This window comes from Pogona vitticeps, chromosome 1 (genome assembly GCF_051106095.1).
Source record: "Pogona vitticeps strain Pit_001003342236 chromosome 1, PviZW2.1, whole genome shotgun sequence".
NCBI classification, from domain to species: domain Eukaryota; kingdom Metazoa; phylum Chordata; class Lepidosauria; order Squamata; family Agamidae; genus Pogona; species Pogona vitticeps.
In genome coordinates this window covers 346,533,115-346,543,573 of record NC_135783.1, presented here as the reverse complement: position 1 = coordinate 346,543,573, position 10,459 = coordinate 346,533,115, and the positions used below count along the sequence as shown (strand labels likewise).

General features: G+C 40.9%; 2 long non-coding RNA genes across 2 annotated transcripts in view; both read right to left on the bottom strand.

The window, feature by feature from the left end:
* Nucleotides 1–3,404: 3,404 nt before the first annotated feature.
* On the bottom strand, nucleotides 3,405–3,776 carry LOC140703272 (uncharacterized). The gene is made up of 2 exons (XR_012082699.2): nucleotides 3,687–3,776; nucleotides 3,405–3,566 (listed from the first exon to the last, which is right to left on the bottom strand). It is a non-coding gene; the product is annotated as an uncharacterized LOC140703272 (long non-coding RNA).
* A 3,928-nt stretch (nucleotides 3,777–7,704) lies between these two features.
* LOC140703271 (uncharacterized) overlaps nucleotides 7,705–10,459 on the bottom strand; it is a 30,153-nt gene continuing 27,398 nt past the window's right edge. Inside the window, exons 2-3 of the long non-coding RNA XR_012082697.2 lie at nucleotides 7,947–8,039; nucleotides 7,705–7,791 (exon numbers count right to left, since the gene is read on the bottom strand). This is a non-coding gene — a long non-coding RNA (uncharacterized LOC140703271). The remainder of the gene's footprint in view (nucleotides 7,792–7,946; nucleotides 8,040–10,459) is intronic.

The following is a 10,459-nucleotide window of genomic DNA, read 5'->3' as shown; positions in this document are numbered from 1 at the left end:
TACTTTAAAGTTTAAAAGAAAAATCTTTCCCACCCACCCTGACTGCACAGCTGCTAAATCTTGTTACTATTTTAAAGGATTTTGAGTAGGTGGATGGAGTCCCGAGGGAAGGAGGAAGTATGTGCTGGCACTAGAGAAAAAGATGAAATATTAAGTTGAAGCTCTGAGAAAGGAATAAAGCTAAATGCGGTTTCTGCTGGAAAGTTTAGTGCTGTTTTGCTTTGTTTAATTACAAGCCAATGTCAACAATCATATTCAGTATGGGGATATGAATAATGTTGTTCTACCTGTCAGCTTAGTATAAATAAAGGATTACTGAATTGTCTCTTGCTCTGGGGGGAAAAGCTTGCAACAAGTTACTGTCCACTGCACAACAATATATCCTAAACTACAGTATATTGGGTTTTTTAAGTGGACTTTAATCACATAGTGCTTCAGGGTCCAATCCTGACCATAGAGCAGGTTATAACTACTGTATAATGAAAGACAATGTGTGTGGAATGTTCTAAACTTTCAAAAAGCTAAGTCCTAAATGCTATTGTCACCATGTGAAATGCTAAAAATAGTGCCACTTGTTCCTACCTTTTGAGATAAATCAGTATCGGGTGGAGGGAAGACTGTACCACATTCCCAGTACCTACAGTTCACAAAGAAGACAGCTGGCTTGCTGTTGTCTTAGATCAACTGCCCACCAAAAAACAAACAAACCCATGCCTCCAGATACCATGATTGTTCAAAGGAGTGATACGTACATGATTAAGCCACTTAATTACACATGATTAAACCACTTTCAGATTTTCAAGCTATTGTAGCATCTCAGGTGGAAAATCCTGTTTCCACCACACTCCCCCATGCCTCTCACAACTTCTGACTCCCTAGTATGTCATCTGGACTGTGCCATACTCCCACAATGATCTTCTGACACTTTGCTGCTCTTTTCTTGCCTCCTAGTATCTGCTACTTGAACAGTTGTTACATTCTGTCTTATGAAAGGACCAGCCTCATCTCTGCGCCTTAGCATAAAAGGGTTAACATCTTTCCTTAAAAGACCTAAGGACTTTGCTTGGTTGTTGTTGTGAACTAGGTTAATATCTGCCTCTCCCAGCAGCTTGACTTAGTTGCCATGGAGGGCAAGGTACAGGAAAGTAAGCACTTTAGCATCAATTTAAAAAACGATGACACTTGACACTCAGGCTTCTGAGTATTCAGTTTCTGGGTTTGGACATGACAAACATTTGATATTGTTTCCTGCCTTGAAGCCTGTTTTGTTCCATTTTGTTTTATTTTGTACAAATCCTTAAAGTCTAATCTGACCCATGGACTTAGGTTTTAAAGTGAACTTCATAGCAACAATACAAGTGCTTGCAGTAAAAATGCTGGATTTTAAATTAGAAGAACTGTACACAGGCAAAGGAAGGCTTTCCAGAAGTTAACCTGAGGCAGCTATTTCAGGTAACAAATATTAAGGACCCCTTGAGTCAGACGGATCCTATGTATGAAGTGTGAGGAACCTTGTTTCACCTTGGAGAGGAACCACTGAACCACACTACCCTTGCTTTACCTGATGTGGATGTCTGCCAGGCAGGCTAGTGTTTGGGGAAGCATCCTATGAGCCCTACTCCCAAATTCTTTTGAGTCTCTTTGTTCACTTGATGTTCCAGAGAGAAGAAAACAAACAGGTTGTTGCTCCTGGTTGCAAGCCAGCCTTGCAAGGTGGGAAATGTAAAACCCACATAAATGTTCAAAAACTTCCAAGTGCATAAGACCCTGGGTTTAGTACTAACACCCCTTAGGCTGCCTGAGTGAAAATGTACCTGTAAAATCTTGTTTTTATTGCAGGAATTTTAGCAAAACATATAAATCCAAAAAGCAAGCTTAATGGATGAGGGGAAGGTGAAGCAGTTCCGTGATGGTGGTAAAACACCACATAAAGATTTAGGCAATTAGGAGTCATTTCTACTGAAAACAATAAAAGCTATCTGATTCTACACTATATTTACAAAATAGTATGGTTTCAGGGTACAATCAGAGTTCAGCATAATAGCAAGGTAAAGCAATAAAACCATAAAACAGTTCAGAACTACTGCTAGGTGCTGCTTAACAGAACAATTGTTCTAGCTGGCCTCATATCGGCTCAGTCCTTCCAACTCATCAGATGGAATCCTCCTGAAACTGACTAAATGGTAACTTCTTCGAGAGTGACACATACGGTAATCTCATCAGGTGTATCTAGTGTACTAATACCATGGGAACACAAGTAATTCTCAGAAGATATTCCTAAATTTTAAGGTTACAAGATCAGATTCTTCACACTGGTCAGAGATGGCTTTCCAATTGCACTTATCTCTTCTTTCAGATCAGTTAATTTCAGATAATTTGAGGAGATGATTAACACCTTTTCTGCTGGTTCCTTCACATGGAGTATGACTTTATAAAATGTAGATTAGAAGGCCAGATCACCCTTCCTTTGTACCTCTCTCCAACAACTAAGATTTGAGTTGATTTTTAAGAGTCTGAGTTTTACTTTAATTCACTATATTTTATTCATGTTACAGGTGTTCTGATTTGTGCCTTTTCTGGAGCATAAGGTCTGGCTAATGAACCAGCAGCTGTGCTTATATTTCAATCTGGGTCAGTGACTTGTGGTTCATTAGGACAGAAGTTCAATGATGTGATTCCAAGCTGTCATCATTGCTGAACCTTGGCCATTCCTTTCTCAGCAATTGACTGATGGAATGTAAAGCAAACTTATCTTATTGGCAAGAAAAGTTGCCACTCCTGACACGTAGTGGGTACCTGAGTAGCATCAAGCAAATCTCCCACTTTTCTCTGGGAGTCAAAACAAGTACAAACAAGCCACGATGGCTAAAACCCAGTAATAAGTTGAAACTAGAGTAGAACCATCTGTGTAGATTTGGTGGGTCAACTCCTCTGTATATTCCATTGATCTGCAGAATAGATTCCATTGACTCTGCTCCAGTTGCAACTTACTACTGGATTTCACCCATTAAATGCCTTTATTAAACAGAATTGCTATAATTTCAAACAATCTGCTTGGGGGGGCTTATTCGTTGCCTTGTCTTCCCGCTTCTCTGTCAACTGACAAATACTATGGCCTAAATCAAATTCACCCACTCAGGTACAGACCTTAACATTGTGAGGGGGTTTGATTGTGTCAGGGAAGCTGAGAACCATGCTCTTCGGAGAGGTCTCGACTGTGTTGCAAATCTGGACTTCTAGCAGGATCGTCAAGAATAGAGTGATCAAAGCTAAGACTCCAGACTAAGATGAATCCATCCTTTTCATGAATTAAAACATTAGCAGACAAAAATGGATAGTTCCAATGGTGAGATGGTACAGAGAAAGAGCTGAAGCATTATTTGTATAGCTGGCCAAGGAGTGGCTGGGGTAGGCAGGTGGGTGTTGGCAATGAGGAGGCATAAGCCATCATCCTTCTCCTCTGTCTTGGTTAGCATCCTTGTGGGCAATGTGTGGCAATTCTTCTCTTACCACTTCAGGTGGAGGAAGAGCTTGTACCAGACCTGGGCAGCAGGAATCTAGAACTTCTTTTGAAATAAAGCAAATTGATAACTTAATCACAATAGAGAAGAGAATGAATGCAGCAATATTGTAAACCACTGTGAGATTTTATGAAATGGACAGATGGTATATAGATATATGCACACCTGTAAGAGTGTTGTATGAGTGCAGGCTCACTTGCTCTCTGTTAGGAACTGTCATTACCAGACTTTCAAGCAGGAACTGCTACTCCCACATGCAGTGCAACAAGGAAGAAAACAGCAGTCATGATTAGAAGCACTGTGTCTTGGCAAAACAGCTGCAATCTACCTTCTTTTCTACTTCTCCTTCTTTTCTTAATGCATCTTTGCGGCCTTGTAAACCTTAAATTTGCTGCTAAAATTAAAGCCATTATATAAGTGAAGCAATACTAATAAGGCAGTTTGCATATGAAATAATATCAAAGTGAAAGTTAGAAAAGGTGATATTTGGGGGGAAAACAAAGAGAAAATAAAGGTAATATTATATTGATTCTTGTGCAGTCCAATGTTTTATTTACAGAAGGCTGATCTGTTTATTAGTTTTTATCGCAGAGGGGCTCAGCTCTTGTTATGCACTTATTGTTGCTGTCTGCTCAAATCTTTCTCTGAGAACCTGCTATAAAACTGAGCTTATCTAGTCCTGCTTTACATGATTTAAGTCCTGCTCGCTTAGGGATGATTGTTCTCTAAGAAAGGGCTTGAGGATTTCTGTTAGAGAATTCTCAGGCTCTTTAATAAACCCTGGTTTCCAATATTTTTTTCAAGGGCAGCCCTGACAGTTAACCCGCTATTTGAAGGTGTCGTCTCAGGCAGGTATCCTAAAAGGCTTTCAATTTCAAGAGTGGTTTAAATGTAAAAAATTGGTCAGACGAGAGAGGAAGGGATTTTGAAGTTGCGCAACACTCAGCATCCTTGACTGCAGACTGAACAAGCACTCTGTTGAACAGCTCGGTGTCTTTCCCACTGGGGTGAGAGGTCTTATATTGTTACATAAATTATAAAATCCATACTGATGCCTTTGAATTGTGGTGCTGGAGGAGGCTCTTGAGAGTCCCCTGGACTGCAAGGAGAACAAACCTATCAATTCTAAAGGAAATCAACCCTGAGTGCTCACTGGAAGGACAGATCCTGAAGCTGAGGCTCCAATACTTTAGCCATCTCATGAGAAGAGAAGACTCCCTGGAAAAGACCCTGATGTTGGGAAAGTGTGAAGGCAAGAGGAGAAGGGGACGACAGAAAATGAGATGGTTGGACAGTGTCACCAAAGCAACCAACATGAATCTGACCCAACTCTGGGAGGCAGTGGAAGACAGGAGGGCCTGGCGTGCTCTGGTCCATGGGGTCACGAAGAGTCAGACACGACTAAACGACTAAACGAACGAACTGAGCTAATCAGCATTATCATTGTTGCCATGTGCTATCAAGTTGCCTCCAACTTACAGTGTCCGTAATAGGGTTTTCAAGGTACTGTACTTGAGATGATCAGGAAGCAGAACATCCATTACCAAGCCCACTTAACTTCTAGGCCAAGCAGGGGTTTAAACCCAGGCCTAGCCAAACACTCTTCATTACACCGTGCTGGCCCTTAATAACCTTTGTGGAACTGTGCAACACCAGTAAGTTTCAAGTGCTGTTTGGCCATACCGCTTTGCAAACCATCATGTGATTTACAAAACTCCTGTCAACAAATCTTTCCTTACATGCTTTGTCCTTGACTTCTGCAGCTCTAGACACACCCTTGCTCGAAAGCATTTAGTTTTGATACTTCACCTTGAAACGCTTATCTAGCTACAGTACTATCAAAATCTCAAGGCCATTCATATGCGTAGGTATGCTGCAGAATTGTGCTGAAGGGGTGGTTCTGATCTTCAGCGCTGCATCAGTTTCTTCATTCAGTTAGATCAATAGATCTTTTTTTATCATATAAATCTATAAATAAGCCCTTAAAACGACATAGTGATTATTTTTGCATTTCCTGGACTGCAGCAAACACACTGCAAGCACAAGTGGAGAATAGGTCTCACCCAAATTTGGGGTGAAGTGCCCCCCCTGCTTAATCTAGAAGCCTCCTTTGCATTATTTTCCAATTACTGTATGCATTTCTCTTTCCTGGTGATGCACATGTGGCTACCCTAAGTACAGAGTTACGGTTGAAGCTGCTAAACCAGCCAAAGCTAGTAGAGAGCACTCCTGGCCAGTGGCCTACCAAGGCTATCTGTGCCTGCCTGGTATGTAGCAGAGTTCAGAAAAACATCCAGGTTGGAGATACAGATCTTCTCTGGGCAATAAACCCTGTCTTGAGCAGAAACTGGAATGAGAGGTAACTTGTAAATCTTTGGCAAAGTAACAAGCAAATACCTGGATTATGATTGCTTTGATCATTAACAGAGGATGTCACCTTTTGCAACAGCCTTCTCTCTTCTCTTTCCCTCTCTTAACCCTGATACCATTAGTCATTTAGTTTACTAGCTGAAAAAAAGGTTGATACAGCAATGATTATGATCTGGCACTAATGAAAGCTAATTATCAGTGTACTTCATTAGGGCTTGGAGGAACTGATTTTGAACTATAATTATCCCAGTCATTTAATCTCAGGCAGGCAGTGGTGCTCAACTGAAATAAAAGGGAGCCATGAGGTCATTGCAAAATACAAATGCAAGAGTAGGTGATACCCTTATAAACCATTGGTGGTGGTGGGGATCATCATACAGTCCTGTGAGCTTTTGTGGATCAGGACCGTCCACTTTGCCTGACAGTGTTGTTCACATTGCTCTGTTTCTAGCTCTTACCTTTTTGGCTATATTTCAGGATAAACAGACAAAAAACCCCCAATGTTGGTTCAGGAGGTCCAGTGCTATATTTCGCATCCCTGGCTCTTACCATTACAGATATCTTTGGGGACAAACCCCTCACCCAACTCCTGGTTTTGAGGTATAACCCCCTCCATTTATTTGGGAAACCGGTTGCATCTGCACCACACTAGAGTGTTTCCGGTGATTACTGGAAGTCTCTCCTGCGGGAGGCCAGTCTGGCCCCATCTTTGCTGTCCTTCTGCAAGCAGATCAAAAGCTTTCTCTTCAATGACTTCGCTTTAAATGATTGGTCGACCATGGAGATTTTTTTGTTTTGTTTTGTTTAAAGAGAGCATTTTATTCTGTGTTTTACTTAAGTTTTTAATGTTGCTCTTATGATTTTTAATATGATATTTGTTTAATGCATTTTTGTATTGTAATTTATTATTTTGTTTTAAATTTTGTTTCTTTTAATAACGTAAGCCACCTTGAATGCTTTAGGGGAAAATGGCATATCATTTAAAAAAAATAAATACTCTTTCAGAGATCTTTCGGGACTAACATGCGCACACACAAACTTTCAGAAGTCTGTATCGGACGTACAAAAAGCAGTCCTCTATTGCTTCCCAGTCCTTGTGGACCACCAAAAAAAAAGGAGAAAGAGAAGAGAGGGGCATGCTCTTTGTGTCAAAGTTTAGTGGCTTTTAGAGCACTGATTTAAAGTTACGTAAGTTCATTGGTGAGCAACATGAATGTAAAGAGTCACTTTTCAAATTGCTGTTGATGGTAACCAGGGCCAGGCTGACTGTTAGAAGTGGCAGAACAAGGAAGGTGGCAAGTGGCCACTCTCGACTCTGCACTGTTCAGTGGTCCTCTTTTTTCTCTCCGAACAGCCACCTGTTCAGGTACTGTACATTAGTGTAGCCACTGTTCGGATAATACTTGGCTTTACAGGTTCTCTGGACCTATACATGATTAGAGAGGGCTGGCACAAGAAATTTTCCAGATGCCCTTCCAACATTGCTTTGGCCAGTTAGTATTATCCCAGTAGCTCAGCTGAGAGGCAGCGATGATAGGGACATACAGTAATTGTGAATTTCGTTGTATGGGTATACTGTGTATATACTTACAATGACAATAAATTATTATAATTATTATAATTCAAAGAAAATGGATGCTGCTGCCTCCGCTGTGAGTTTTGGATTTTTGATTCAATTCCTCTAGCTGTACAGCAGAAATGTGGGGATTCACAGAGCAGAACAGCTTTGAGTCCCCCAAAGTAGTCCACCCCTTTTCTCATTCACGGGCAGTTACAATCCCTATAAATCACTCTGAGGCATGAGCAGTAGAAAGAATAAAAAACGTTTTTGTTACTTACAGTTGTGAAAAGACCAAACAGCAAACTGAGAAACATGACTGCCTTCAACAACTTCAATAAACTTCCAACAGACAATAGGGGTAGGCGGGGAGGAGACACAGAGAGCAGACTGGTTAATGCTGGAAAGATTGACAGTCACTGCAGCCCAGAAAAGTCCCTCCCAGCCACAAACCTTCTCCAGGCGACATGCAAGGTTGTAAAAACTCCAGCACTCACCACCATATTTTCCTTCTCCCTCTGCCGCCTTCCCTTGTAAGGGGTACCGCATAGCAGTCGGGGACAGATGAGCAGTAGTGATTCTCTTCACACCTAGGGCAGCAGAAGAGTTTGAGCTAGCACTGATTATAGGTAACTACTTTTGGGACTTTGAGCTTATAAATTGTAGAATCATAAAAGAATCCTAGAAGTCAAGGACTAGAAGGCACTGCACAGGTCGTCAAGTGTATCCCGCCATTAAAGTTGGAAATCCCTACCTAAAGCATCCATGCAACTGCCGTTTTAACACTTTCAGTGCTTGCCAATACATCACCCTGTGAGGTAGTCCATTCCACTGCCAAACAACTCTCACAGTTAAGATGTTTTTTGCTTATGTCGTCTTTACTGTATTTTAAAGCCGTTATTTTGCATCCTACCCAACAGAGTAGCAGAAAACAAACTTGCTACATGTTCCACATGTCAGTCTTTCAATTATTTCAGGATGGCTTTCATATCTTTCTTTCTTTCTTTCTTTCTTTCTTTCTTTCTTTCTTTCTTTCTTTCTTTCTTTCTTTCTTTATTTATTTATTTATTTATTTATTTGATTTATACCCTGCCCATCTGGTCTATTCGACCACTCTAGGCGGCTCTCTTGCTTTTCTTCCCAAGACTAAAAAAAATCTTTTTAGAAGTAATTCCCCAAACTCTGTAGCAAAGCTACCGTATTTTTCCATGTATAAGACTATACTTCTGTCTAAAATCTTTACACTAAAAATTGAGGGTCATCTTATACATACAAATAAGCTGAGAAGAGAACAAAAACAAGTGGAGGGGGAAGCAGGGATCAAAGTGATCCTGCAGCGCTTTGATTCCTTTCCCCCTACACTTGCTATGTACCACTTAGATTTCTTAATTTTGGATTAGAAAAGTGGGGGTGTCTTATACATGGGCCGTCTTATACATGGAAAAATACAGTAATTCTCTTAGAACTTTAGCGACCCAAGGGAGGTGTTGAGAAGGTCAAAAAAGACAGTCTGCTAAATGCCACCCCAAATTCCTGAGACAGGAAATATTTTGTGATTCATGAATATTTTATTTTGCTGCATTCTCCCTCTTCCGCTACACATACGCATATGGACACACAGTTGCCATGGTGAACGTCATTTCAGTGAAAAACAACCCTAAGCCTTACACATGTTAAGTCAATGAGCCATCACTAAATACTGTTATCTTGCTGGCCTTATTGGTCTCAATTTAACTGTGAACGGTTTTAATTTCTTTTGAACCAGCAGCACCAGCGAGGGCTGTTATTAGACTCCTACAAAATAAGAGGATTTACGGATTACAGTCAAGACTGAAGCTGCCATCTTGGGTTACCTCTTGTTTGTGCTTTTCTCGGTTGCTTCCTTTGAGGTGGGTTTAGAAACAAGTTTCCTTTTGATGTGTTTTTTTCACTGACTGCAGATCAGCTAAGCTACCCTTCTCGCTTTCAGTTTAATTCCTTTAAAACAACTTTTTTTGGGGGGGTTGTGCATCAGCAGCTTTGTTTCGCTGTGAGTTAATTATTCATTAAGCATGCCGTACATCAAAGAGACGGGAGAGGAGCATGAACAGCTGGCATAGGAGATTAGAAGCATCAAAGCTTGGAAAAATTACTTTTTTAAAACTACAAGTGTTCAGAACCACCTACTCCTCGTCGTCATGACCAGGGAGAGCTTTAATTTTTTAAAAAGTAACTTTTCCAGGCTATTGGTTTCATCAATATGCATTTCCTTGACCCATATAACCCCTTAGTATATTGATTGTTTTTATTAAACATATATATTCAGTGCTTTTTTTCAGTGAGATGAGAAGGGAGTAGATTTTTTTTCCTGATTTCCTCTTTAAGGCCATCCAGGCTCAAGAGGAGTAAACACTGACAAGTGCTACTATAATAAAAGGAATCTGAATTCAAAGAGACTTAACTCCAAATATCTTCTCAGAGATTAAGCTGATATAGCAGCCTTCTCAGGTTACAGAGTCTGATGCCCAAACATTTCGCAGAGCCCTCTACAGTGGTGCCTCAATTAACGGGCGCGCCGTTTAATAACGAATCCGCATAGCGACAAAGATTTTGCAATCGCAAAAGCAATCGCATTGCGATGTTTTAGATAGGAAAAAATTGCTTTGCAATGATCGGTACCCTGTTTTGCATACCGATCATCGCATAGCAATGATTTTGCAACAGCTGATCGGCGGTTCCAAAATGGCCACCGGATTAAAAAAAGGCCGCCCGCTGTGTTTTCGCCCGGATTCCTCGCTTACCGGGCAGCAAAAATGGCGGCCATATGGAGGATTTTCGCTTAAAGGTGAGTTTTAAGTCCATAGGAACGCGTTGAAGGAGTTTCAATGCATTCCTATGGGCTTTTTAAAACCGCATAGCAACATCGCTTTGCAGCGATTTTTGCTGCACAGATTATCGTCGCTATGCGGGGCACCACTGGATGATGATGATAATGATGATGATGGTGGTGGTGGTGGTGGTGGTGGTGATG